We start from the raw sequence: 26,933 nt of genomic DNA on the forward strand, positions 1-26,933 counted from the left end.
AATCAGCAATGCAAAGGACACCTGGCATGAGCTGAAGCCTGAACACACATGGTAAGTCATGCAGAGTGCAGCAGACCTATTAACCCATGAGTGGCTGCCAGAGACCGCACACACGGGTGGACATGCAGCGCAGTGGAACCACGCACGCATGTACGGCTATGCATTGGAGCCGGGCACTGAGCAGCATCCACACAGATAACTGACAACAGCATTCCAGCACATTAGAGGGAAAACAGCGAAGGGTTAAAGCAGAGATGCAGAGTAACGCCGTGAATCAAGGTCCAAACACAGCGGCGTTACACAAGCAAGAGAAGCAGCAATTTCACTACAGTTAGTTGGGTAAGGTTAGGGGTAGCAATAACCAGTATTTCATAGTGCATATCTCTCCTAAATGAAAATTAATTATAGAGAAAGTTTATAAACAGGGTTATATAGGATCATGTACTCAGAATTGTTAGCAGCCATCAAGAGGTACCAAAGCCATATCAAAGTTTACAGACCAAGAATCTCTGAGGTGACTATTTTTTAAGTTGGGGCAACCTGTTTAACTAAATAGAAGTAAGGTACATCAGCACAATTATGCTGCAAAAATATTTTATTAAAGTAATGGAGGCAAACAGCTATGTCATTACTTTGGCTTGCACCAGGCCATCAGCACTGTGGGTAGTATTGCTATAGGAGGATTGCAGCCACATTGTTAAAATAGCTTTCCCAGTTTTCAGTTTTATAGGGCTCTGTGGATGTCCTGAGAAAGAAAGCCGCCTGCCCTCTTTTGAAACGCACTAGATTGGAATCAAGCTCAGACATTTGTGACGTCACACAGGGTCACCAGAGCTCCCCGTTGCAGTCAGAGACACGCTCACCTTTGCTCAGCTGGACATGGAGTTCAACCGGCAGTAATACCTTCAAGTGCATGCCACCGGCTGGGCAGCATTTTGGATTACTAGAAACTAACATGCAGGTGACAAGTACCCACCTCATTTAGACTACAAGAAGAATCATAGAATCATAGAATCGTAGAGTTGGAAGGGACCTCCTGGGCCATCTGGTCCAACCCCCTGCTCAAAGCAGGATTCGCTAAATCATCCCAGTTAGATGTCTGTCCAGCCTCTGTTTGAAGACTTCCATTGAAGGAGAACTCACCACTTCTCGTGGCAGCCTGTTCCACTCATTGATCACTCTAACTGTCAAAAAGTTTTTTCTAATATCTAATCTGTGTCTCCTCCCATTCAGTTTCATCCCATTGCTTCTAGTCTTTCCTTGTGCAAATGAGAATAAAGTTGATCCTTCTACAATGTGACAGCCCTTTAGATATTTGTAGACAGCTATTAAGTCTCCTCTCTGTCTTCTCTTTTGCAAACTAAACATTCCCAAATCCTGCAACCTTTCCTCATAAGACATAGTTTGCAGACCGGTCACCATTCTGGTCGCTCTTTTCTGAACTTGCTCCAGTTTGTCGATGTCTTTTTTAAAATGTGGTGCCCAAAACTGGACACTATATTCCAGATGAGGTCTGACCAAAGAGGAGTAGAGGGAAATAATGACTTCACGTGATCTAGACTGTATGCTTCTGTTAATACATCCTAGAATTGCATTTGCCTTTTTTGCTGCTGCATCACACTGTTGACTCATATTCAGTCTGTGATCTATTAGCATACCCAAGTCTTTTTCACATGTGCTGTCACTTAGCCCTATTCCTCCCATTCTGTATATGCTTTTTTCATTTTTATTGCCCAGATGTAGTACTTTGCATTTCTCCCTGTTAAAAACCATTCTGTTAGTTGCTGCCCACTTCTCCAGCTTATTTATATCTTTTTGAATCCTCTCTCTCTCTTCTCTAGTATTAGCTATCCCTCCTAGCTTTGTGTCGTCAGCAAATTTAATCAGTTTACCCTCAATTCCTTCATCTAAATCGTTGATAAAGATGTTGAACAATACAGGGCCCAGGACAGAGCCCTGTGGTACCCCACTTGAGATATTCTTCCAACTGGATGTGCAGCCATTTACGACCACTCTTTGGGTCCGATCACTAAGCCAGTTATGAATCCACCTAACAGTTGCCTTGTCCATTGTATACTTAGTCATTTTTTCAATAAGGATTGTATGAGAGACTTTGTCAAATGCTTTGCTGGTCAAGATATACTATATCTACAGCATTTCCTTGATCCACCCAATCAGTGATTCCGTCATAGAAGGAAATTAAGTTAGTCTGACATGACTTATTAGTTACAAACCCATGCTGACTCTGTTTAATCACTTCATTCTTATCCAGGTACTGACATACATGTCGTTTAATAATTTGTTCAAAGATCTTTCCTGGTATAGAAGTCAGACTCACCGGCCTATAGTTGCCTGGGTCCACCTTCTTCCCCTTTTTGAAGATAGGAACAACATTTGCTCTTCTCCAGTCTTCTGGCACTTCTCCTGTTCTCCAAGAATTTTCAAAGATTATGGAGAGGGGTTCAAAAATTTCTTCTGCTATCTCCTTCAGTACTCTGGGGTCTAATTCATCTGGACCTGGAGACTTGAATTCATTTAGGTTAGCTAAGTGTTTCCTCACTATCTTCCTGTTTATAGATATCCTGGATTCTTCTATTCCCTTAATAGGACAGTGAAGAACAGTTGATGTTACATTTCCTTTCTGAGAGAAAACAGATGCAAAATAGGAATTTAAAAGTTCATCCTTCTCAACATCCTGTCTTACCATTTCATCATTTTCATCCTGTAAAAATCCTATAGCATCTTTGACTTTTCTTTTACTTTTGACATATCCCCAAAATCCTTTATTATTGCTTTTGACATCTCTTGCAAGCCTCAATTCATTTTCAGCTTTAGCTAATCTGATTTGTGCACTGCAGGTTCTGCAGACAGCATTATATTCTTCTTTAGATATGCCTCCCTCTTTCCATTTTATAAACATTTTTTTCTTCCTTTTTAGCATGTGATTAAGTTCTGTGTTCATCCATCCTGGTTTCCTTAAATGCTTCCTATTCTTCCCTTTTTTTTTGGAATTGTTAACAACTGTGCTTTGAGAATTTCATTTTTCAAGATTTCCCATCCTTCCTGGACATTTTTGTCTTTAAGGATATCCAGCCATTGGATCCCTCCAATTCTCTTTCTGATTCCCTTAAAATCTGCCTTTCTGAAATCTAACCTTGACGTCTGAGTCTTCACAGGTCTTCCGCCTCTAGTTATCCAAAATTCTAAAATAGCATGGTCGCTACCTCCTAGGGACCCAGCCACTTTTACCTCCTCAACCATTTCCTCCCTGTTTATAAGGATTAGATCCAAGGTAGCAGTTCCCCTTGTTTTCTCCCCTACCTTTTGGAAGATAAAGTTGTCAGCAAGAGAGGATAAGAATTTCCTTGACCTGTTAGTTTTGCCTGAGAGAGATTCCCAACAAATGTCAGGATAGTTGAAATCTCCCATGACAACTATGTCATATTTTTGGAGAACTTGGCCATTTGATGCATAAAGAGTTCATCCATATCTTCAGCTTGCACAGGCGGCCTGTAGTAAATGCCTACAATGGTGTCCTTTCCATTGTTCTGTCCTTGTATTCTTACCCAAGCAGTTTCCACAGAACTCCCAGTCTCTGAAGCTTCAATCTGTGCAGATATACGCATTTCTAACATACAATGCGACACCTCCTCCTCGTTTATCAAGTCTGTTTCTTGCAAATAAGTTGTATCCTTCTAGTCCTGTATTCCAATCATGTGTATTGTCCCACCAGGTTTCAGTGATTCCAATGACATCATATTTCTTTTCCTGTGTTAGTAGTTCCAATTCTCCTTGTTTGTTGCTCATGCTTTGTGCATTAGTATAGAAGCATTTTAGTTTGTGATAGGTTTCTCTTTCTCCAATATTTTTATTAATTAGATTCTTTTGTCTTTGTTCTTCCTTTCCACTTCTAATAGCAGAGTTCTCAATAGCATTTGTCAGGTGTGTGGCTTTTTCTGGTCTTTTGCTTCCCTTCGCATGTTGTTCTAGTTTAAAGCTCTCCTTACAAGTGTAGCAAGGCGACTATCAAATACATGCTTGCCAGTCTTCGTAAGGTGCACCCCATCTCTAGCAAGTAGTCCATCGTATAAGTAATTCACTCCGTGATCCAGAAATCCAAATCTTTGCTGAAGATTTACCAGGAATTTTTGAATGGAATTATAAGACACAAATTCATGCTCATATTTAGTATGGTGCCATTTGAAATCTGATTTTTTTTATCCCTTAAAAATTCATTTTCCTTAAGCAACAAGTGGAAGTTGCCAAACAGGCAACTGTGGTGGTATGGCTATGTTGATAGAAAAATAAAAAAGTTATATCTTCCTGAAGAAGGGGAAGAAAAAACAAAAGGGCAAAAATGTAAAATTGCCTCATCAGGAAGGGTTAAAAAGGTAAAATAGTTGCACTTTATTACAGTTTCCAAAATTAGATTATCATTAAATAATGTGCTCAGCTTATAGTCAAAAAGGGGTATTTAGTATCACGAAAAATTTTTGAGAAACTGGATTTTTTTTACCACTTAAAAAAGAATCTATACATGTTTGGTATCTGCAAATGGCTAATGACTTGCAGGATCATAATGGAGGTCTGTTTAAGCATTTAGTGTACATGGTAAAAAAGCAAAAAACAATTGTGGAATTGCACTTTTTTTTGCAATTTCACCGAACTTTGAATTTTTTTCCCATTTTCCAGTACATTAAAAGGCAAAACCAATGGTGTCGTTTAGAGTACAACTGGTCCTTCATTCACACATTGATTGACCTAGCTGTGTGGCATGGCCCATTGTCCTGCTGGGAAAACCAGTCCTCAGAGTTGAGGAACATTGACTGAGCAGAAGGAATCAACTGTTTTTCCAGAATAGCATTGTATGCAGCTTGATTCATTTGTCTTTTGCAAAGATTAAACTGCCCAATTCCAGCCTTGCTGAAGCATCCCCAGATCATCACCGATCCGCCACCAAATTTCACAGTGGGTACAAGACATTATTTTTTCAGTCCTATTACTTTTGGGATATTACTAGCACTTGTTTTGCCATTCAGCTTGTCCTATTGCAAGAAGATTATGAACACCACAGCAGGGTTTTTTATACTTTCCTTCATTAAATAAGATTTGGTTCAGGTGATCACCTAATCAGAAGCACATTAAGTAGAATGAGGTGTACTCTGGTTGGAATTCACTGTAATAGAATGGCTGTCAGAAGCTGATTTTTATAAAACTGTGCAGTGGTCTCTTAATTTTTGCCAGAGCTGTAGGTTGGGGTCACACTGCGTTATTGCAGTCCATTTAACGGATTGCGTTACACCGCGGCATAACGCGATGTAACGCAATCCGTTAATGCTGCCATTGACTCCCATTAGGAGCGCTAATGTGCTAGCGATGTGCCGTCATTCTGCGACGGACCCTCGGACGCGGGCTGCAGCATCCGGTGGGTCCGTCACAGTGTTGAACGGTCTGCTTTAATGCAGTATGAACATGGCAAAACACTCTTAACATGGAGGTGGCTTCAAGGCGAGTAATATTTCAAGGATTACAGATATCCTACCACAGAGCTGTATGCAAGGTATTTATTTTTAATAAAGTCAGAGAACTGTTATACAAAAACCTTGTTTGCTTGTGAATCAAAGTTTTGTTTTTTTTTTCTTCTCACCTACCCTCTTGTGTAGATCTGCAGTGAAATGAAAAATCAGTTTAATAAAAAAAAATCAAAAGCTTATGTGTTATTTGGTTTAATCCATTTCATTCTGTTTTAAATTTTCAAAAATATGTTAGATTACTCTTCATATGTTACTGTGACATGACTACATATGCATATAATAATTACGTCATAATTATAACTGGGTGCTGAAGACCAGAGGTCTCATAGTCTCTTTATCGCCTGTGTTCTATCTATTGAAGTCTGATAAGATACAGTAAGTCTGATAAAATATAGAACTCTGGAGAAAATTAAGATACCACCACATCAAAACCCTGTTATGGACAGCGAATTCTCCAGACCTGAACCCCATTGAAAACCTCTGGAATGTTATCAAGAGGGTCATGGATAGTCACAAGCCATCAAACAAAGAAGAACTGCTTATATTTTTAAGCCAGAAGCAGTGTGACAGACTGGTGGAAAGCAGCCAAGATGCATGAAAGCTGTGATTAAAAATCATGGTTATTCCACAAAATATTTATTTCTGAAATCTTCCTGAGTTAAAACATTAGTATTGTTTCTAAATGATTAGGAACTTGTTTTCTTTGCATTATTTGAGGTCTGAAAGCACTCTTTTTTTTTAATTTTGACCATTTTTCTTTGTCAGAAAAAAAATACAATATTTATTGCTTGGAAATTCGGAGACATGTTGTCAGAAGTTTATAGACTAAAAGAACAATTTACATTTTACTCAAAAATATACCTATAAAGAGAAAAATCAGTCAAACTGAACATTTGAAAGTGGTCTCTTAATTTTTGCCAGAGCTGTATACTGATACTGCCTCTCTTTTCTATTTTGCATTCACATGTATTGCTTTTTTTTTTTGCAGAGTATGTAAAATTTTTGCTTACGGTCCAACTGGACATTTCTTTACTATCGTCTCTGGGAGCATGTGCTTTCAGCACTCAGTCCCAAACACTGCCAATCAAAGTTGAGCAACTGATCCAGCAGTCTGGTAGTCTCATAATCACAGTTTAGTAACATCTGGGGAAGCAGGGTATGAAAGCACACGCCTCTAGAGAAGACTCTGAAAAAATACCCATGTGGACTGCAGGCTGAGATTTTACAAACTGAGCTCTTGAAAAGTAAGAAATGTGAAAAACTCTGCAATGGAACAAAGCAGAAAAGAGTGACTGAATCAGGGGAGCTAAGCAACATTTATAAAGGTGCTTTCACACTGCACTGCACTTTGTCCTACGTTCGTTAGTGTCATCGTGGTTTATGTCCGAACCGCCCACGAAACAAAATTTGGGTATATGCGCCGATGAGAACATTGACTATAATGGTGTCGACAGAGTGAACGTGTACACTGTCATGCATCATTTTCAGGCATATATGCCTACTGGAGGTGCATACTAAGACCTAGTAGACTGTATCTGAGTGACAACCTCCAGTAGGTGATTGCATCCAAAAATAATGCACGACAGAGAATACGTTGACTCCGTCGGCACCATTAAAGTCAATGGCCCTGTCGGCGCATACACCTGAATCCTGTTTTTCGAGGGTTCAGACGTAAGTCCCAACATGACCATGAAGGTAGGACACAGCATAGTATGAAAGTACCCTATGGCAAGGGTGGGGAACTTCAGGTCCATGATAATCTTTTATTCGTCTCCCACAGAGATTCTCGGGCACCACGGTGTTTAGGCAGGCATCCATGCTGTGACAGCCACCGGTCCTTTAGTTTGGTCTTGCTTTGTGATCATGTGCATGCATTGTTCACTATTGAACTCTGAGGTGGGTGCAATGAAGGATTAACCCCTTAGTGACAGAGCCAAATTTTTGAAATCTGACCAGTGTCACTTTATGTGGTAATAACTCTGGAACGCCTCAACAAATCCCAGTGATTTTGAGAGCGTTTTTTCGTGACACATTGTGCTTTATGATAACGGTAAATTTAGGTTAATATGTTTTGTTTTTACTTATAAAAAACATCAGAAATTTAAGAAAAATGTTAACAAATTATCAATTTTCAAACTTTGAATGCTTATCCCTTTAATCCAGATTATCATACCACACAAAAACATTCATAAATAACATTTTCCACATGTCTGCTTTACATCAGCACCATTTGTAGAATGTTCTTTTACTTTGTTAGCCTTTTAAGAGGTTTAAAAATGTAGCAGTAAGTTTTCATTTTAACAAGGAAATTTACAAAAAAAATTTTTAGGGATCTATGCAGGTTTGAAGTGACTTTAGGGGTCCTATATATTGGAAAACCCCCAAAAGTTATACCATTTTAAAAACAGCACCCACTGACATATTGAAAACTGCTGTCAGGTAGTTTATTAACCCTTCAGGTCATTTTCAGGAATCAATGCAAAGTGGCATGACAGAAATGAAAAAGTGCATTTTTACCACCTAAATGTCGCTAACTTCTGAACAGGTGTTAGGCTCTAAGACTGCTATTTGGTCGTGAATTGCCATGGCAAACAACAGGACCACACAATCATGATCTCAGGGTGCCGATGAGGATAAAGAAGAAGCCCCCACACTCTGTTAACCATTTATATGATGTTGTCACTATTAACAGCAGCATCTAAGGGGATAAAAAGATTTGAACGATGCAAACACTGATCATGGCTGATGCAGCAATTTGTCAGCTATAGTGTGCAGCCAACAGCTGCTGGATTGTCACCTGTATGGGGATGCTATTCTCTTATATCTCACGTCAGTTAAAAAACGTATTGGCGGTCATTAAGGGGTTAAGCTCTGACACTAGTGCCAGTGTCAGGATGTTCTTTGTAAGTGGAGTTAGTGAGCAATTTGTACAGCTTCCAAAGGATGGTATAAATATCCAACTAGCCCTTGGCAGATAAAAGGCTTTCCATCTCTGCTCTAAGGTGCTTAGACCAATCACATGTATTGTTGCCAAAGTGTAACACTGTTGTGACTTAATGGTCAACTTTTTTTTAATAATAGCAAATAATATTATAATGCCACTGACTATATTTTAATATTAACAGCCAAATTACTTTTTGATTAATGGCTAACTAAACTTTAAAAAATATTTTGGGTGTTACTGTCCGTTTTCACTCGTATTGATAAGTTGGGGTCTAGGTGCCGAAACCCCCCCATTGAGTGATGAATTTAAAGGATGAAGCACGCAGCTTATTTTCACTAGGTGTGCTCACAATCAAGGATAATTACAGTGCTTCTAACCCGTGGTTTAATTGACCCCAACCAATTAACACCACTAAATTGGGACTACAACATATAAGAACCATTTAAACTTCCTGATATAAGATGTAATAATTGTCTCGGTAGCCAGGGGCTTGGTGAAGGCACCCATTGCTGCCATTTTAGTCCTTCTATGAAGCCAAGCCTGTATCTGGGCTTCACAGGAAAAAATAATTTTGTCTATGGGCTGCAATACACAGGTATTGAAGAATATACAACAAGCAATCAAACAATTGCAGGCTCAAGTCTCCTAAATGGACTAAAAAATAAAGTAAAAAAGTTAAAAATAATCCTTTTAAAAATATAAAATTATAAATGAAATATAAAATATTTAATAGCCAGGTCCACTGCTGGCTATTCCACGCTTTTTCAGGCTCTGTTGTTTGTCTACAGTGCCGATGTCATGTTAACAGCGTTGCAGCCAGTGAGCTCAGCGGTTCACACTTTCGCAACAGACAGAATATTGCTATTGAGAACTCTGCTATTAGAAGTAGAAAGGAAGAACAAAGACAAAAGAATCTAATTAATACAAATATTGGAGAAAGAGAAACCAATCACAAACTAAAATGTTTCTATGCTAATGCACAAAGCATGGGCAACAAACAAGGAGAACTGGAACTACTAACACAGGAAAAGAAATATGATGTCATTGGAATCACTGAAACTTGGTGGGACAATACACATGATTGGAATACAAGGCTAGAAGGATACAACTTATTTGCAAGAAACAGACTTGATAAACGAGGAGGAGGTGTCGCATTGTATGTTAGAAACGCGTATATCTGCACAGAGATTGAAGCTTCAGAGACTGGGAGTTCTGTGGAAACTGTTTGGGTAAGAATACAAGGACAGAACAATGGAAAGGACACCATTGTAGGCATTTACTACAGGCCGCCTGTGCAAGCTGAAGATATGGATGAACTCTTTATGCATCAAATGGCCAAGTTCTCCAAAAAATATGACATAGTTGTCATGGGAGATTTCAACTATCCAGACATTTGTTGGGAATCTCTCTCAGGCAAAACTAACAGGTCAAGGAAATTCTTATCCTCTCTTGCTGACAACTTTATCTTCCAAAAGGTAGGGGAGAAAACAAGGGGAACTGCTACCTTGGATCTAATCCTTATAAACAGGGAGGAAATGGTTGAGGAAGTAAAAGTGGCTGGGACCCTAGGAGGTAGCAACCATGCTATTTTAGAATTTTGGATAACTAGAGGCGGAAGACCTGTGAAGACTCAGATGTCAAGGTTAGATTTCAGAAAGGCAGATTTTAAGGGATTCAGAAAGAGAATTGGAGGGATCCAATGGCTGGATATCCTTAAAGACAAAAATGTCCAGGAAGGATGGGAAATCTTGAAAAATGAAATTCTCAAAGCACAATTGTTGACAATTCCGAAAAGAGGGAAGAATAGGAAGCATTTAAGGAAGCCAGGATGGATGAACACAGAACTTAATCACATGTTAAAAAGGAAGAAAAAAATGTTTATAAAATGGAAAGAAGGAGGCATATCTAAAGAAGAATATAATGCTGTCTGCTGAACCTGCAGGGCACAAATCAGATTAGCTAAAGCTGACAATGAATTGAGGCTTGCAAGAGATGTCAAAAGCAATAATAAAGGATTTTGGGGATATGTCAAAAGTAAAAGAAAAGTCAAAGATGCTGTAGGATTTTTACAGAATGAAAATGATGAAATGGTAAGACAGGATGTGGAGAAGGCCGAACTTTTAAATTCCTATTTTGCATCTGTTTTCTCTCAGAAAGGAAATGTAACATCAACTGTTCTTCACTGTCCTATTAAGGGAATAGAAGAATCCAGGATATCTATAAACAGAAAGATAGTGAGGAAACACTTAGCTAACCTAAATGAATTCAAGTCTCCAGGTCCAGATGAATTAGACCCCAGAGTACTGAAGGAGATAGCAGAAGAAATTTTTGAACCCCTCTCCATAATCTTTGAAAATTCTTGGAGAACAGGAGAAGTCCCAGAAGACTGGAGAAGAGCAAATGTTGTTCCTCTCTTCAAAAAGGGGAAGAAGGTGGACCCAGGCAACTATAGGCCGGTGAGTCTGACTTCTATACCAGGAAAGATCTTTGAACAAATTATTAAACAACATGTATGTCAGTACCTGGATAAGAATGAAGTGATTAAACAGAGTCAGCATGGGTTTGTAACTAATAAGTCATGTCAGACTAACTTAATTTCCTTCTATGACGGAATCACTGAATGGGTGGATCAAGGAAATGCTGTAGATATAGTATATCTTGACTTCAGCAAAGCATTTGACAAAGTATCTCATACAATCCTTATTGAAAAAATGACTAAGTATGGAATGGACAAGGCAACTGTTAGGTGGATTCATAACTGGCTTAGTGATCGGACCAAAAGAGTGGTCGTAAATGGCTGCACATCCAGTTGGAAGAATGTCTCAAGTGGGGTACCACAGGGCTCTGTCCTGGGCCCTGTATTGTTCAACATCTTTATCAACGATTTAGATGAAGGAATTGAGGGTAAACTGATTAAATTTGCTGATGACACAAAGCTAGGAGGGATAGCTAATACTAGAGAAGAGAGAGAGAGGATTCAAAAAGATATAAATAAACTGGAGAAGTGGGCAGCAACTAACAGAATGGTTTTTAACAGGGAAAAATGCAAAATATTACATCTGGGCAATAAAAATGAAAAAAGCATATACAGAATGGGAGGAATAGGGCTAAGCAACAGCACACGTGAAAAAGACTTGGGTAAACTAATAGATCACAGACTGAATATGAGTCAACAGTGTGTTGCAGCAACAAAAAAGGCATATGCAATTCTAGGATGTATTAACAGAAGCCTACAGTCTAGCTCACATGAAGTCATTATTACCCTCTACTCCTCTTTGGTCAGACCTCATCTGGAATATTGTGTCCAGTTTTGGGCACCACATTTTAAAAAAGACATCAACAAACTGGAGCAAGTTCAGAAAAGAGCAACCAGAATGGTGACCGGTCTGCAAACCCTGTCTTATGAGGAAAGGTTGCAGGATTTGGGATTGTTTAGTTTGCAAAAGAGAAGACTGAGAGGAGACTTAATAGCTGTCTACAAATATCTAAATGGCTGTCACGTTGTAGAAGGATCAACTTTATTCTCATTTGCACAAGGAAAGACTAGAAGCAATGGGATGAAACTGAATGGGAGTAGACACAGATTAGATATTAGAAAAAACTTTTTGACAGTTAGAGTGATCAATGAGTGGAACAAGCTGCCACGTGAAGTGGTGAGTTCTCCTTCAATGGAAGTCTTCAAACAGAGGCTGGACAGACATCTGACTGGGATGATTTAGCAAATCCTGCTTTGAGCAGGGGGTTGGACCAGATGGCCCAGGAGATCCCTTCCAACTCTACGATTCTATGATTCTATGAGAATAGCTACAGAGCTGTGAATTTGACATCAGCACTGCAGACAACAATAGACACCAGGATAGTGGCAGCGAGCTGCTGCTGGACCGGGAAGTGTAAGTAATACTAAATATGCTTTTTATAACTACCGATGGTTGTACTCAAAAGTTTTATGAAAGGGGTAAAAATAAAACCACTTAAAGAGTTAAGTTACTCCTTAAGCATTTTTTTTTATCAGATTAGGGCTTCATGCACAAGGGAGGTCCTTAATGATTCAAGCAGGGTCCCTATATCTCTGGATATTAATGTTGTTTGCCACAGTATAATGACCCCATATGGCACCATCATGATTTTTCCTATTTCCAGATTTCATAGGTAAAAACTATCTTTGCCTCCAGATTGAATTGGAGAAAACAGAGTTGTGTGCATTGATCAGTAATGGAATCACACAAAGTGCTTGCAGCTCCTCACTGTAGAATTCTAGCATATTTTGTGCTGCCATATGGTGCATCCATAATACTGTAATATCACATCAGATGGAATGCATTACAACACATCAGGGCCCAACAGATGTCCATTAGGGATGAGCGAGTATACGCGTTAGGATTCGTTACTCGGCGAGTAATGCAGTACTTGCGGTACTTGAATCCTGGCGAGTATTTCACTACTTGCCTCGCAATATTCGGCACAGCCCACACAGTCCCGGCACAGCCCGGCATAGTCCCTGCACAGTACCTTCAAATCCCAGCACAGTCCCGCACAGCCCAACACAGTCTTCGCACAGGCCAGCACAGTCCCGCACAGCCCGCCACAGTCTTCGCACAGGCCAGCACAGTCCTGCACAGCCCGGCACAGTTTTCGCACAGGCCAGCACAGCCCGGCACAGTCTTCGCACAGGCCAGCACAGTCCTGCACAGCCCGGCACAGTTTTCGCACAGGCCAGCACAGTCCCGCACAGCTCTGCACAGTCTTCGCACAGGCCAGCACAGTCCCGCACAGGCCAGTACAGCCCGGCACAGTCTTCGCACAGGCCAGCACAGTCCCACACAGCCCGGCACAGTCTTCGCACAGGCCAGCACAGTCCCGCACAGCCTGGCACAGCCTTCGCACAGGCCAGCACAGTCCCGCACAGCCCAGCACAGTGTTTGCACAGTCCCCGCCCAGCCCATCACACACACAGCCCATTAATCGCATTTCCCATAGACTTACATTGGACTCGCTATTCGTTACGGTACCCGAGTATTAGGAGGTACTTGTAATGAGTACAGCGAGTCCGAATACTTCACTACTCACTCATCCCTAATGTCCACTAGATGTCTGTATGGTGGCTCTATATAACATGGAGGTTTTATTAAGCCATAATACTATGGTAATGTTCATGATCCCCAATGCTTCAAATTTTCAAAGTAGGGACAGCATGGTATTTGTCTTTACTTTTATGATCTGCTGCAAAATAGGCATCTGTTATTGGAAAAAAATAGAAAATCCTCAAAAGATGACACATGAAACACAATGCCAGCAAACATAAAGTGGTTTTAACCATATTGTAATAAGAACCTCAAAGGGAAAGTCCATCCATTGTGAGATCACAATATAACGCACTTCAAGGATGATAACATGGTGGCATATGATTGGAAAATAGCAATGTCTCATGTAAAGACTGTATTTGAAGTGATGCATTTTCTAATATTTATTCAACTTTCTTTTCTTTCACATGTACATGAACAGCACCATTGTCAACATCGGCCATAGATAGGCTTTTATTCTACAGTGAAGCGCATTGCCTGTTGATAGCTGTTTGCTCCCCAGTTTCCGGACAGGGTAACTTTTTTTTTTTCTTTTCATGCTACATTTTAAATACAAGTTTAATTTTGCTTGGAATTTTACACACGTGTTGCTGAGAATAATAGTCCTTTCTAGCGATGCATACAGCTTTGACTTATAAAGCTCCATACAAAGGTAGTAGACCGACATCATAAGGAAACTTTCAGTGGGAGCCACCTGGCTAATACTCCAGCTCACAGTCTTGGAAAATGGGAAAATAAGGTTTTCTCAGCATCTGCTTGTACATTAAGGGACAAAATGATTAATGGTTTGCAGAATGACTAATCACTATTTGTTTTTAAAGAGGCAGCGTATTCCGCAGCTCAGCGCACACATGGGGTGAAGTGGTTATTTATTCAGAAGCCAAGTGTCAGCTTCATGGCTTTCACTATCAGCATTTTTTTTTTTTGCAGGGAAATTTGTAGACAGATTATTAACCCTTTGCACTGTAGATTTTTTTGTCAATTATAACATAAAAAACAACTTTGAAAAAAAATTGTGGAATTTTGACCTAATAAAAAAATTCCCAACTTCTGAAATAAAATAACTGAATTTTTCTCATATTACCAAAAATGAAGACAACAGAAGAAATTTTGGTGACAAAATATCAGTTTCATACAAAGAGCCGTAACTTGAAGCTTGTGGGCCCCAGGGCAAAATTTCAAACAGGGCCCTCAATTATCACAGGTCTTAAATAATAATAGTCTTTTCATATGAGGAAACGGAGCTTTTGGACCCCTCTAGTCTCTAGGGCCCGAGTGTGATTGCAACCATTGCTATTTTAGTTATGCCCCTGTCCATATAGCTAATTAAAGTTGTTTCATTTTTGCAAGCATCACTGAGATGAAAAAAGTGAAAGGCGCTAAATTTTTGCAACAATTTCACGCCATGCTGTCTATACGGAATGCTTATTGTGTTTTTTTTGCATATTTTTTATACCTCATAAAATGTTAAACTTTAGTGACAAAGGTTTGTCAGGAACAGGTCAAGCACATGCCACACATTTTCATATATGCATTTGAAGTCCTTTTACTTTCTTTGACCTTTAATTAATATTTCTTAATTAAAGGAGTTTTTTCACAATCAATATTTTTCACATATCATGCCTCAGATCACTACCTTGCAGCAGTGGCGAGGCTTGTGGGAGCTAATGAACTCCGCATGGAATCTTGCACTTCTGGCAGAAACATCCTTGTCAAATTGGTTTAGGAAGACGTTCCAGACAGTGATCCAACATCTAAGTCCACAGCAGCTTAACATGTAGAAGATGAAGAAGATATACTGTCAGATCTGTTCCTTTGGCTGAAAAATATGACACCAAAATCAATAGGTCAATGCCTATAAACTACACTATTGAAAACCCATAATGAATAGGTGCATGGAAAATTCAAAAAGATAATTTATTTTTATTAATCAATAAAAAAAATCATTAATGAGACATATAAGATGACAGAATGAATAAAGAAGTAAGACGAAACACAGGATCAGGAAACAGAAAAATGACTTTGGGGGGCATGGAAACCAGGCAGGAATAGCGGGTAATAAGCTATGGAGTATGTTCTCTAAATCGAATGATTAAGAACACAAAGTACATACCATGCCATCCAATATAGTGTACAGTCTACACAGTAGACAATGTATCAATAAGCAAACATTACCAGGTATGCAACACAGTGCGCAGAAAAGTAGCATGAACGCCAGGTACCTTGGATACATTGTCTATGGTGTAGATGGACAGTGCACCAGTTTGGATGGTGGTGATATATTTGATGATCACTAGCGAAACGCGTCATGTGTGGAAGATCTTTGACATCCTGTGTTGATGAAACTTTTCATATTATTATGCTTCCTGCCTGGTCATTTTTGCTCATATATTCATTTTCTATGATGTAGACTGTACACTATTTTTGTTGGTAGGTGGTGTACTTAGTGTTCACAATCACTCGATTTTGAGGCTCTACTTTTTGGAAGTGCATTGAGCAGCAAGGTGGTGTGCTGGTAAAAGGGGAAAAAAAAACTCTTTTAAATCTTCTGCCTGAGTGAGTGTGAACGAGCTGAGTGTGACCTGAGCGTAAGTGCGAACTGTGGTAAGTGTGTGACTTGAGATTCAGTGACTTTGGATTCAGGGAGTTTCCAAGGGAGGTATTACTGAATTGCTGTTACATTTTATTAATACTTTTTTTTTTTTTTGCTTATCTTATTGTCTGGTGCAATCCCCATTAGGATGTGCTCCACTATTGCCAATGCCATCGAGTGCACGTCTTGCCGCATGTATGAAATCCTTGAACAGCCGGTTGAGGGTGCATACTGCTGTGCAAGATGTGAGCACGTTGTGCATTTGGAAGCCCAGATACTGGATCTAAATGTGCAGCTGGCAACACTGAGATCCATAGACAATATGGAAAGGAGTCTTCTGCTCACTGAGCAGACGCTATATGGGATAGATGAGGGGGGGATGCTAGGTTGGAGCTGCAGGACAATGAAGCAGCTAGCTGGGTGACAGTTAGAAGGCGGGGTAGAGGGAAGAGCACCAGGGAGGCTAGTCCTGATCTGGCACACCCCAATAAGTTTGCTAAGTTGGCAGATGAGGGGAGTGTTAGTGCAGGAGTAGCACTGCTGCAGCAAGGCATGTCCTCTGAAAGCCGGAGGAGTGTCTGCTCCAGTAAGGGGGAAATAGGAGAGCAGGGCAGGCCAGACAGGTTCTGGTAGTGGGAGACTCAATTATTAGGGGAACAGATAGGGCAATCTGTCACAAAGACAGGGATCGTCAAACGGTGTGCTGCCTACCTGGCGCTCGAGCCCGACACATCGCTGATCGGGTTGACAGATTACTGGGAGGGGCTGGTGAGGATCCAGCGGTCATGGTGCACATTGGCACAAATGACAAAGTTAGAAGTAGGTGGAAGGTCCTTAAAGATGATTTCAGGGAATTAGGCTGCAAGCTTAAAGCAAGGACCTCCAAGGTGGTATTTTCGGAAATACTTCCTGTACCACGTGCCACGCCAGAGAGGCAACGGGAGATTAGGGAGGTTAATAAGTGGCTCAGGAATTGGTGTAGGAAGGAGGGGTTTGGGTTCCTGCAGAACTGGGCCGACTTCTCAGTTGGCTACAGGTTCTACGCTAGGGACGGCTGCACCTCAATGGGAAGGGTGCAGCTGTGCTGGGGGAGAAAAAGGCTAGAAGGTTGGAGGAGTGTTTAAACTAGGGATGGGGGGAGGGTATTCCTTTTATAGGAGGGGAAAACAGTGCAGATAGAGACCTGGGCACAAATAATGACATCGGGGGTGGGGGTGGCATGGGGGGTGGGGTTAGAACAGTTAATAATTTAAGAAAGAATAGAGGTACAGAGAGATACATAAAGTGCATGTATACTAATGCCAGAAGCCTTGCCAACAAAATGGAGGAATTGGAGTTAATGTTGTTGGAACATAATTATGACATGGTGGGGATATCTGAGACATGGCTGGATGAGAGCCACGACTGGGCGGTTAATTTACAGGGCTATAGTCTGTTCAGAAATGACCGAACAAATAAGCGAGGGGGAGGTGTGTGTTTATATGTAAAATCATCCTTAAAACCCATCCTTCGTGATAATATATATGAATCTAATGAAAATGTAGAGTCCCTGTGGGTAGAGATAAGGGGAGGGGGGAAAAATAATAAATTACTGATAGGGGTTTGTTATAAGTCTCCAAAAATAATGGAAGCAACAGAGAATATCCTCATAAAGCAAATAGATGAAGCTGCAACTCAAGGAGAAGTCATTATTATGGGGGACTTCAACTACCCTGAAATACATTGGGGAACCGAAACCTGCAGTTCCAGCAAAGGTAATAGGTTTTTGACAACTATGAGAGACAATTACCTGTCACAACTGGTTCAGGACCCAACAAGAGGGGGGGCACTGCTAGACCTAATATTAACCAACAGGCCAGACCGCATATCAAATGTAAGGGTTGGGGGTCACTTGGGTAATAGTGATCACAAATTAATAAGTTTTCATGTATCCTTTAATAAGATGTGTAGTAGAGGGGTTACAAGGACACTAAACTTCAGGAAAGCAAATTTCCAACGGATGAGAGATGATCTTGGTGCAATTAACTGGGACGATATCCTGAGACATAAAAATACACAAAGAAAATGGGAGACGTTTATTAGCATCCTGAACAGGACCTGTGCACAAAATATACCATATGGGAATAAACATGCTAGAAATAGGAGGAAACCACTATGGCTAGATAGAGCTGTAAGGGGCGCAATAAGAAATAAAAATAAAGCATTTAGAGAATTAAAGCAAGTAGGTAGTGATGAGGCATTAACTAAATACAGAAGATTAAATAAATTCTGTAAAAAGCAAATCAAGACAGCAAAGATTGAGACAGAGAGACTCATTGCCAGAGAAAGTAAAAATAATCCCAAAATATTCTTTAACTACATAAATAGTAAGAAACTAAAAAATGATAGTGTTGGCCCCCTTAAAATAGTCTGGGTGAAATAGTGGATGAGGATGAGGAAAAAGCCAATATGCTAAATTACTTTTTTCAACAGTTTTTACACAAGAAAATCCCATGACGGATAACATGATCAGGGATAAAAATTCTCCGTTAAATGTCACCTGCTTATCCCAGCAGGAAGTACGGCGGCGTCTAAAAATCACTAAAATTGACAAATCCCTGGGCCCGGATGGGATACACCCCCGAGTACTGCAGGAATTAAGCACAGTCATAGATAGACCATTATTTGTAATCTTTAAAGATTCCATAATAACAGGGTCTGTACCACAGGACTGGCGTATAGCAAATGTGGTGCCAATATTCAAAAAGGGGACAAAAACTGAACTTGGAAATTATAGGCCAGTAAGTTTAACCTCAACTGTGGGTAAAATACTGGAGGGTTTTCTAAGAGATACTATACTGGAGTATCTGGAGAAGAATAACCTCATGACCCAATATCAACATGGGTTAACAAGGGACCGTTCCAGTCAGACTAATCTGATAAGCTTTTATGAAGAGGTAAGTTCCGGACTGGTCCAAGGGAATGCAGTGGACGTGGTGTACATGGACTTTTCAAAAGCTTTTGATACGGTGCCACACAAAAGGTTGATACATAAAATGAGAACAATGGGGATAGGGGAAAATATGTGTAGGTGGGTTTAGAGCTAGGAAACAAAGGGTGGTTATTAATGGAGCACACTCGGACTGGGTCACGGTTAGCAGTGGGGTACCACAGGGGTCAGTTTTGGGCCCGCTTCTTTTTAACATATTTATTAATGACCTTGTAGGGGGCATAGAGAGTAGAATTTCAATATTTGCAGATGACACTAAACTCTGCAGGGTATTCAATACAGAGGAAGAAAATTTTATATTACAGGAGGATTTATGTAAACTAGAAGCTTGGGCTGATAAATGGCAAATGAGCTTTAATGGGGATAAATGTAAGGTCATGCACTTGGGTAGAACGAACAAGATGTATAATTATGTGCTTAATTGTAAAATACTGGGCAAAACAGTCACTGAAAAAGACCTGGGTGTATGGGTGGACGACAAACTCACATTTAGCGGCCAGTGTCAGGCAGCTGCTGCAAAGGCAAATAAAATAATGGGATGCATTAAAAGAGGCATATATGCTCATGAGGAGAACATAATTTTACCTCTATATAAGTCACTAGTGCGACCACACTTAGAATACTGTGTACAGTTCTGGTCTCCGGTGTATAAGAAAGACATAGATGAACTGGAGCGGGTGCAGAGAAGAGCGACCAAGGTTATTAGGGAACTAGGGGGTCTGCAATACCAAGACAGGTTATTACACTTTGGGTTATTTAGTTTGGAGAATCGAAGGCTTAGGGGTGATCTTATTACAATGTATAAATATATGCGGGGACAATACCAAGAGCTTTCTAATGATCTTTTTACTCTTAGACCTGTGACGGGGACAAGGGGGCATCCTCTACGTCTGGAGGAAAGAAGGTTTAAGCATACTCACAGACGTGGATTCTTTACTGTAAGAGCAGTGAGACTATGGAACTCTCTGCCATATGATGTTGTAATGAGTGATTCCCTACTAAAATGTAAGAAGGGACTGGATGCCTTTCTTGAAAAGTATAATATTACAGGGTATATACACTAGTTTCCTTAATATTGCGCTGATCCAGGGAGCTAGTCTGATTGCCGTATGTGGAGTCGGGAAGGAATTTTTTTCCCCAATGTGAAGCTTACTGTTTGCACATGGGTTTTTTTTGCCTTCCTCTGGATCAACATGTTAGGGCAAGTTAGGATAGGATAGGGGTTGAACTAGATGGACTTAAAGTCTCCCTTCAACCTTAACAACTATGTTACTATGTTACTATGTTACCCACTATTTCTGGCTTAAATATTTAATATTTTTTCTTCCTCATTTTACCCATACTTATATCACATCTGGACCTATACTCTTCATGGGGTATTGACTCATGATATTCTGTGACAAGCAGGGTGCTATTTTCTGACTTACAGGTGTCCACCCTTATGTCTTTTTACCATGTGACGTGCATTTTTTATGTTTTTATAATGATTGTTTAATAATTAAAATTAGTTATTTATATTTTGGATGTGCATTGCATCAATTCATATTATCTCATGGTGGTTTATAAATAATTTAGTGATACATATCTAATTGATGAAGAAAGGTTGAACTTGATGGACTTAGGTCTTTATTCAACCTATGTACTGTAACTGTGTAACTATATGTTCTGAAAAAAGCCACAAGGAGTCATATTGGTTCCCCTTCCACTAAATCAAGGTTATTTAGTTTTTTATTTACTTATTTTACTCATTAATATAGCGCCATTAATTCCCCAGTGCTTTACAGACATTATTGGCACTGTCTCCATTGGGGGCTCACAATCTAAATTCCCCATCAGTATGTCTTTGGAATGGGGGAGGAAATCGGAGAACCCGGAGGAAACCCACACAAACACGGGGAGAACATACAAACTCCTTGCAGATGTTGTCCTTGGTGGGATTTGAACCCAGGACCCCAGTGCCTCAAGGCTGCAGTGCTAACCTTTCTTAAGGACTTCTGCCCAGTTCAGTTCACAGACCCCAGGCCAGCCTTTTTTATTTGCCACAATCAGGACATGTCACTTAAATGTATATAACCCAGGAAAGATCCACTGTGCATATACAATCTAAAGACCAAGGAACCTGGAAGATTTACTGTCACTTTTTTCGGAACCCTTTTTTAAGGAGTCTTCTCATAATTCCAAGAGAGTTGGCAAGTATGAGTTAATTTTTATGTCATCCCAATTATAAAGATATACAGCTCTGGCAAAAATTAAGAGACCACTGCACAGTTTTATGAAAATCAGCTTCTCTACATGTCTGACAGCCATTTCATTCCAGTGTCAGTTGAATTCCAACCAGAGTACACCTCATTCTACTTAATGTGCTTCTGGCTAGGTGTTCACCTGAACCAAATCTTATTTAACAAAGGAAAGTACAAAAAACCTGCTGTGGTGTTCACAATCCTCTTGCAATAGGACAAGCTGGATGGCAAAACAAGTGCTCGTAATATCCCAAAATTAATAGGAATGAAAAAATTACTTTTAACTACGCCAAAGGAGTTGAAAAGAAAAGTCTTGAGTGAGGAAAAGATGGGCTCAATTCTGGCTTTCCTAGCAGAGGGATACAGTGAGTGTCATGTTGCCTCCATCCTTAACATTTCTAAGATGGCAGTCCATTACAACAAGGTCAAGCAGCTGACATTGGGGACAACAAAGCTACAGACTGGCAGAGGGCGAAAATGACTCTCCACTGACTGTCATCTTATTCTAATGTCACTCAGTAATCGCAGGATGACATCAAGTGACCTACAAAAGGAATGGCAAATGGCAGCTGGGGTGAAGTGCACTGCAAGAACAGTTCGTAACAGGCTCCTAGAAGCAGGGCTCAATTCATGTGAAGCTAGAAAAAGCCTTTAATCACTGAGAAGCAAAGGAGAGCCAGGCTGAAGTTTTCCAAAGACCATAAGGATTGGACCATAGAGGACTGGAGTAAGGTAATCTTCTCTGATGAGTCTAATTTTCAGTCTATGGTGAAGCATACAAGCCACAGTGTCTTGCACCCACTGTGAAATTTGGTGGAGGATTGGTGATGATCTGGGGGTGCTTCAGCAAGGCTGGAATTGTGCAGGTTAATCTTTGCGAAGGACATATGAATCAAGCCGCATACAAGGTTATCCTGGAAAAACAGTTGATTCCTTCTGCTCAGGCAATGTTCCTCAACTATGAGGACTGTTTTTTCCAGCAGGACAATGCACCATGCCACACAGCCAGGTCAATCAATGTGTGGATGAAGGACCACCACATTAAATCCCTGTCATGGCCAGCCCAATCTCCAGACCTGAACCCCATGGAAAACCTCTGGAATGTAATCAACAGGAAGATGGATAGTCACGAGCCATCAAACAAAGAAAAACTGCTTAAATTTTTGTACCAGGAGTGGCATAAGGTCACCCAAAAGCAGTGTGAAAGACTGGTGGAAAGCATGCCAAGATGCATGAAAGCTGTGATTAATAATCATGGTTATTCCACAAAATATTGATTTCTGAACTCTTCCTGAGTTAAAACATTAGTATTGTTGTTTCTAAATTATTATGAACTTGTTTCCTTAGCATTATTTGAGGTCTGCAAGCACTGCATTTTTTTTTGTTATTTTGACCATTTCTTATTTTCTGAAAATAAATACAAAATTTATTGCTTTGAAATTTGGAGACATGTTGTCAGTAGTTTATAGAATAAAAGAGCAATTTACATTTTACTCAAAAATATACCTATAAAAAGAAAAATCAGACAAACTGAAAATTTTGCAGTGGTCTTTTAATTTTTGCCAGAGCTGTATTATGCAAAGAATTAATACAGACTTCTATGATTGCTACTTCCAACATGTAGCACTAGAGTCCATGCCCTCTTCCTTTGTGGAGACACTATTTGCATAGTGTCATTTGAGACAAAATGATTACATGCCTACAGCTTTATCAGTATAGGAGACTTTACTCTTTAAATGGTTATGCTCATAAGACTAAAGGGGGTTTTACACATAGCGATATCGCTAGCAATATCGCTAAAACGTCACTGGTTTTGTGACGTTATAGCGATATTGCTAGCGATATCGCTACATGTGATACTTACCTCCGACCGGCTCCCCCGCTGTCCATCGCTGATCGCGCGAGATCGAGCGGCTCCATTTCTCGTCGTCTGCTTCCTGCTGGGCTTACTGCTGTGTGAGACGAGTGACGCGTGGAGGCGGGCGGGAGGACGTCAGGATCGCTGTGTGTGAAAGGTGAGTATCGTGCGCTGCGTCGCTGCTGCATCGCTGTGAGATCTTTCTGTGTGAAAGCTCACTAGCGATCATTTAGCGATGCACCAGCGATCCTGACCGGGTCATATCGCTGGTCGGATCACTGGTGCATCGCTAAATGTAAAAGGGCCTTAAGATTGGCAAAATGCGGCAATCACCTGTTCAATATGACCGTGATCCAATTAGGAAAATGTCACACTAAACTGGAATATCAGGAGACAAGTAAAAAAATGGCTAATGGTCAGCCTACAGTGCCTTAAAAAAGTATTGATACTCAATGAACTTTTACACATTTTTTCACATTACACACAAACTTAAATGAATTATAATGAGATTGTATGTGACATACCAACACAAAGTAGCAAGTATTTGTGAATTGTAAAGGAAATGATACATGGTTTTCTAATTTTAGATGAAATTACCCTTCTCCAGGATGATAGAACAGCCATTGCATAGAAAACAAGGATTGCCTCCAGAGGGGAGCACAAAGGACTTATTCCTGTGAGTGAAGAGTGTATTCTCTGATGGGTAAAATTTAGCAAAAAGAGTGTGAAGATTAGACACAGCAGAGTGAAGTACAGAGGATGAAAGAAATTACATGCCACGGATGCCACACGAGCGCCCAGCAGCTCAAAAAAGCCAAAAAAGTATTCCAGAATGTGAATTATATTTTGGAAATCTAATTTGCTTTGCTGATACTGTAAAACACAGCTTTTTTTCCTGCATAAAAAACTGCACTGAAAAAAATGTCCAATGTGTTCTTGTATCTGTATATTTAAAGTTGCACACCAAAACACACAGTGCATCCCTTACAGACAGTGGAACGAAGCTTGTATTACAGGGTGTCATTCAGTGCATATGAATGCTACACACATACACAAATTCACATTAAATGTAAAGTATTTCCACACCTACAACGGTTATTACAAAACTGGAAGCATACATTTGTGCCAAAATGTCTTGGTATGCTGACGTATTATGATTCCCCTTTACTGGAATTAAGGTGCCAAGGCCAACATCTGAAAAACAATCCCATAGCATTTGTTAGAGCGTCCTCCACCAAACTTTAGAGTTGGAGTAATATCAGGAATGGTAAGGTTCACTTGCCATTCACCAAACCCAGTTTTTTCTATCAAACTGCCAAAAAGACAGATTTGATCCGTCACTCTACAGAACACATTTGCACAGCTCTAAGGTCCAACGGTGACGTTCTTTACACCACTCCATCTGACATTTGACTTTTTATCTGGTGAAAGACTTGCATGAAGCTGTAACACTTTAGACTCTCAGTTTTTGTACCGATAATTTTGTCAGAGGATGTTTGGAACTTTGTAGTTATTGAGTCAGTAGACTTATGCACTTGGTGACCCTGTTTGGTAAATTTACACATTCTTCTCCATCGTAGCTCAGCTGCTGAGGTTCCTAAATATTTAACATCAGTCACAGTTAATTTTAGAATATTTAGTAGGAAACAAAATTTAATAACTGACTTGTTACAATGTTGGCACTGTATTACACTACCACAATTGAAATCAGTTAGCTTTTTAGAAAGACCCATTCTTTTGCAAATGTTTGTAAAGGCAGAATGCATGGTGAAAGGCTGGATTGTATAGGTACAAATGTGTGACAACAACTGGACTTAATGAAATAACTGAACTGAGGTATCTCCGAATACTTTTGTCCATACAGTCTTCATATGACTGACAACAACTGTGGCTGAGAAGAAAGTTTGTCCATGATTAACAGTGGTAATGCTCGATATTCATATGAAATGTAACAATTTTAATTTTTTCAAATAAAGAAATTGATTTTATGGAGTGCCGGACTTTTTGAAAACTTTATATGTAGCTGAGGAGCACCTGAGATGCCATGTTGTGGATTTAATTCCAACTTTCTCTCTGAAAAGGTGGAAAAGATTCACAACACCCTCCCTGACATCTCCTTAATTTGTATTCTATGTGATCTGCTGTGTTATGTTTGTTTTTATTTTCATGAAGGCTGCAGTTTTCCTGTGTCCAAGGGTGGACAAGGTTAAATGTAGGCCCCACCCATAGTTTTGGAAGGAATAAGTAGGCAGTGGAGCTTCGTTCCTGTTTCTAGGGGTTCGAATTCAGCTAGATTAAAAAGAAGTCTACTCCCAGCATTGGAGCCATTTTTGGTGTGTGTGCAAAGAACAGCAGGCTCAACAGAAGGTAGTTAGATTCTGCTGTATCCAGCAACAGAGACAACAGTTTTCTCCTACTATCAGGCAAGTTGGGGCACTTACAGCAAGAGACTTTTAAGCATGATTTTAGTGTTAGCCAGACCTTGGAGATCAGTGTGAAAGAAGACGGGTTGAGCCAGGCTGGGCATGTCAGTAAGATGGTAGCTGGTGGACCTCTCTTACATTGTTCACAGGAAGTGCAGCTAGAGTATAGTGGTCACAGTGAAACACATTGATATTTGTGGCCCTGTACTGGGAAGATAGAGGTCCTCAACTTAACCTGTTGTTCCATAGTAATGTTCCTTACAAGTTATGTGCTTCCGTCCTGTTAGGGCTTGCGGAACGCATCGAATAATAAAAGATGGCAATGTGGTGCGTTCGCAGCCCGAAGTCCACCGTGCAGAGATGGTAGATTGCTGCTCGGTAATGGCGGACAGAAACTGGCGGTATAGCAGACACACACTGGTTAACTTCACCCGTTGAATAGGAGGCGAACCCTGTTGCTTCACAGGGCCGCGATACTGCAGAGTGAACACTATCGTTTTGGTCACAGGACCCTGCCCCAAGGACACGGGGTTAGAGTCCCTCTAGAACCACCAGCATTCGGCGCCGCAACTGCGACGCCAGGGAGAGACCCTTACTAAATGCTGTGCCCTGTTAACAGCCACAGGGCACAGCTGATAGCTCAATACCGCACGAGGTACGTATAGCGCAGCTCTGGCGGACACCACTAACCAGCCTAAGCTTGGGCTGGAAAGCGCATTAGTGGCGCACGGCGCCGCTCAGGCTGCTGTCACTGAACGTGCAGTACCGTAGTGCCTAATGTAGTGTGGCGCTAGAATGTGATGGTAGCTGGGAGCACTGCGGCACTAGGCAGTGCCGCTACCCAGCGCTGACTTTAACTCTAAACCCTAACAACATACGTATCAGAGGGAAAGGGTTTCATAATGAGTCAGTCAGCGTTTCACAAGCATCCATCATCACACATACCACTACAAATTACAGACTATACTAGCGCATGGCCGAGCGGCCATGCGAACCTTTTATAGCAGCGTCCTTCCGGGACATTCCTGATGGTCCAATCCGAGCTGAAGAAGGATCTGAGTATGTGACCCCCCGAACTCGAATGAGAGTTCGTCCCACGGGCATACTCAGAAGGCTACAGAAAGGACTTAGCCTCTGGAGCTGCTCGCTGCTGGCTAGTGCGGATTGCCAAAGCTGACCCACAGGTGGCAGCAGCAACCAGCCTGACAGCACTAGCCTGAGCAAGACACTGGGAACGACGTCTCTGCTGAGCAGGCTCCTCTGCGGCTGGG

At 40.7% G+C, this 26,933-nt stretch overlaps 1 long non-coding RNA gene across 1 annotated transcript; it reads left to right on the top strand.

The window, feature by feature from the left end:
* LOC141078255 (uncharacterized) lies at window positions 1-25,232 on the top strand. Its single transcript, XR_012227737.1, has 3 exons — window positions 1-51; window positions 13,981-14,073; window positions 23,827-25,232. It is a non-coding gene; the product is annotated as an uncharacterized lncRNA (long non-coding RNA).
* The last annotated feature ends 1,701 nt before the right edge of the window (window positions 25,233-26,933 follow it).

Source organism: Dendrobates tinctorius, unplaced genomic scaffold (assembly GCF_039654945.1).
Source record: "Dendrobates tinctorius isolate UK_male_01 unplaced genomic scaffold, ASM3965494v1 ptg000016l, whole genome shotgun sequence".
Classification (NCBI taxonomy): Eukaryota; Metazoa; Chordata; class Amphibia; order Anura; family Dendrobatidae; genus Dendrobates; species Dendrobates tinctorius.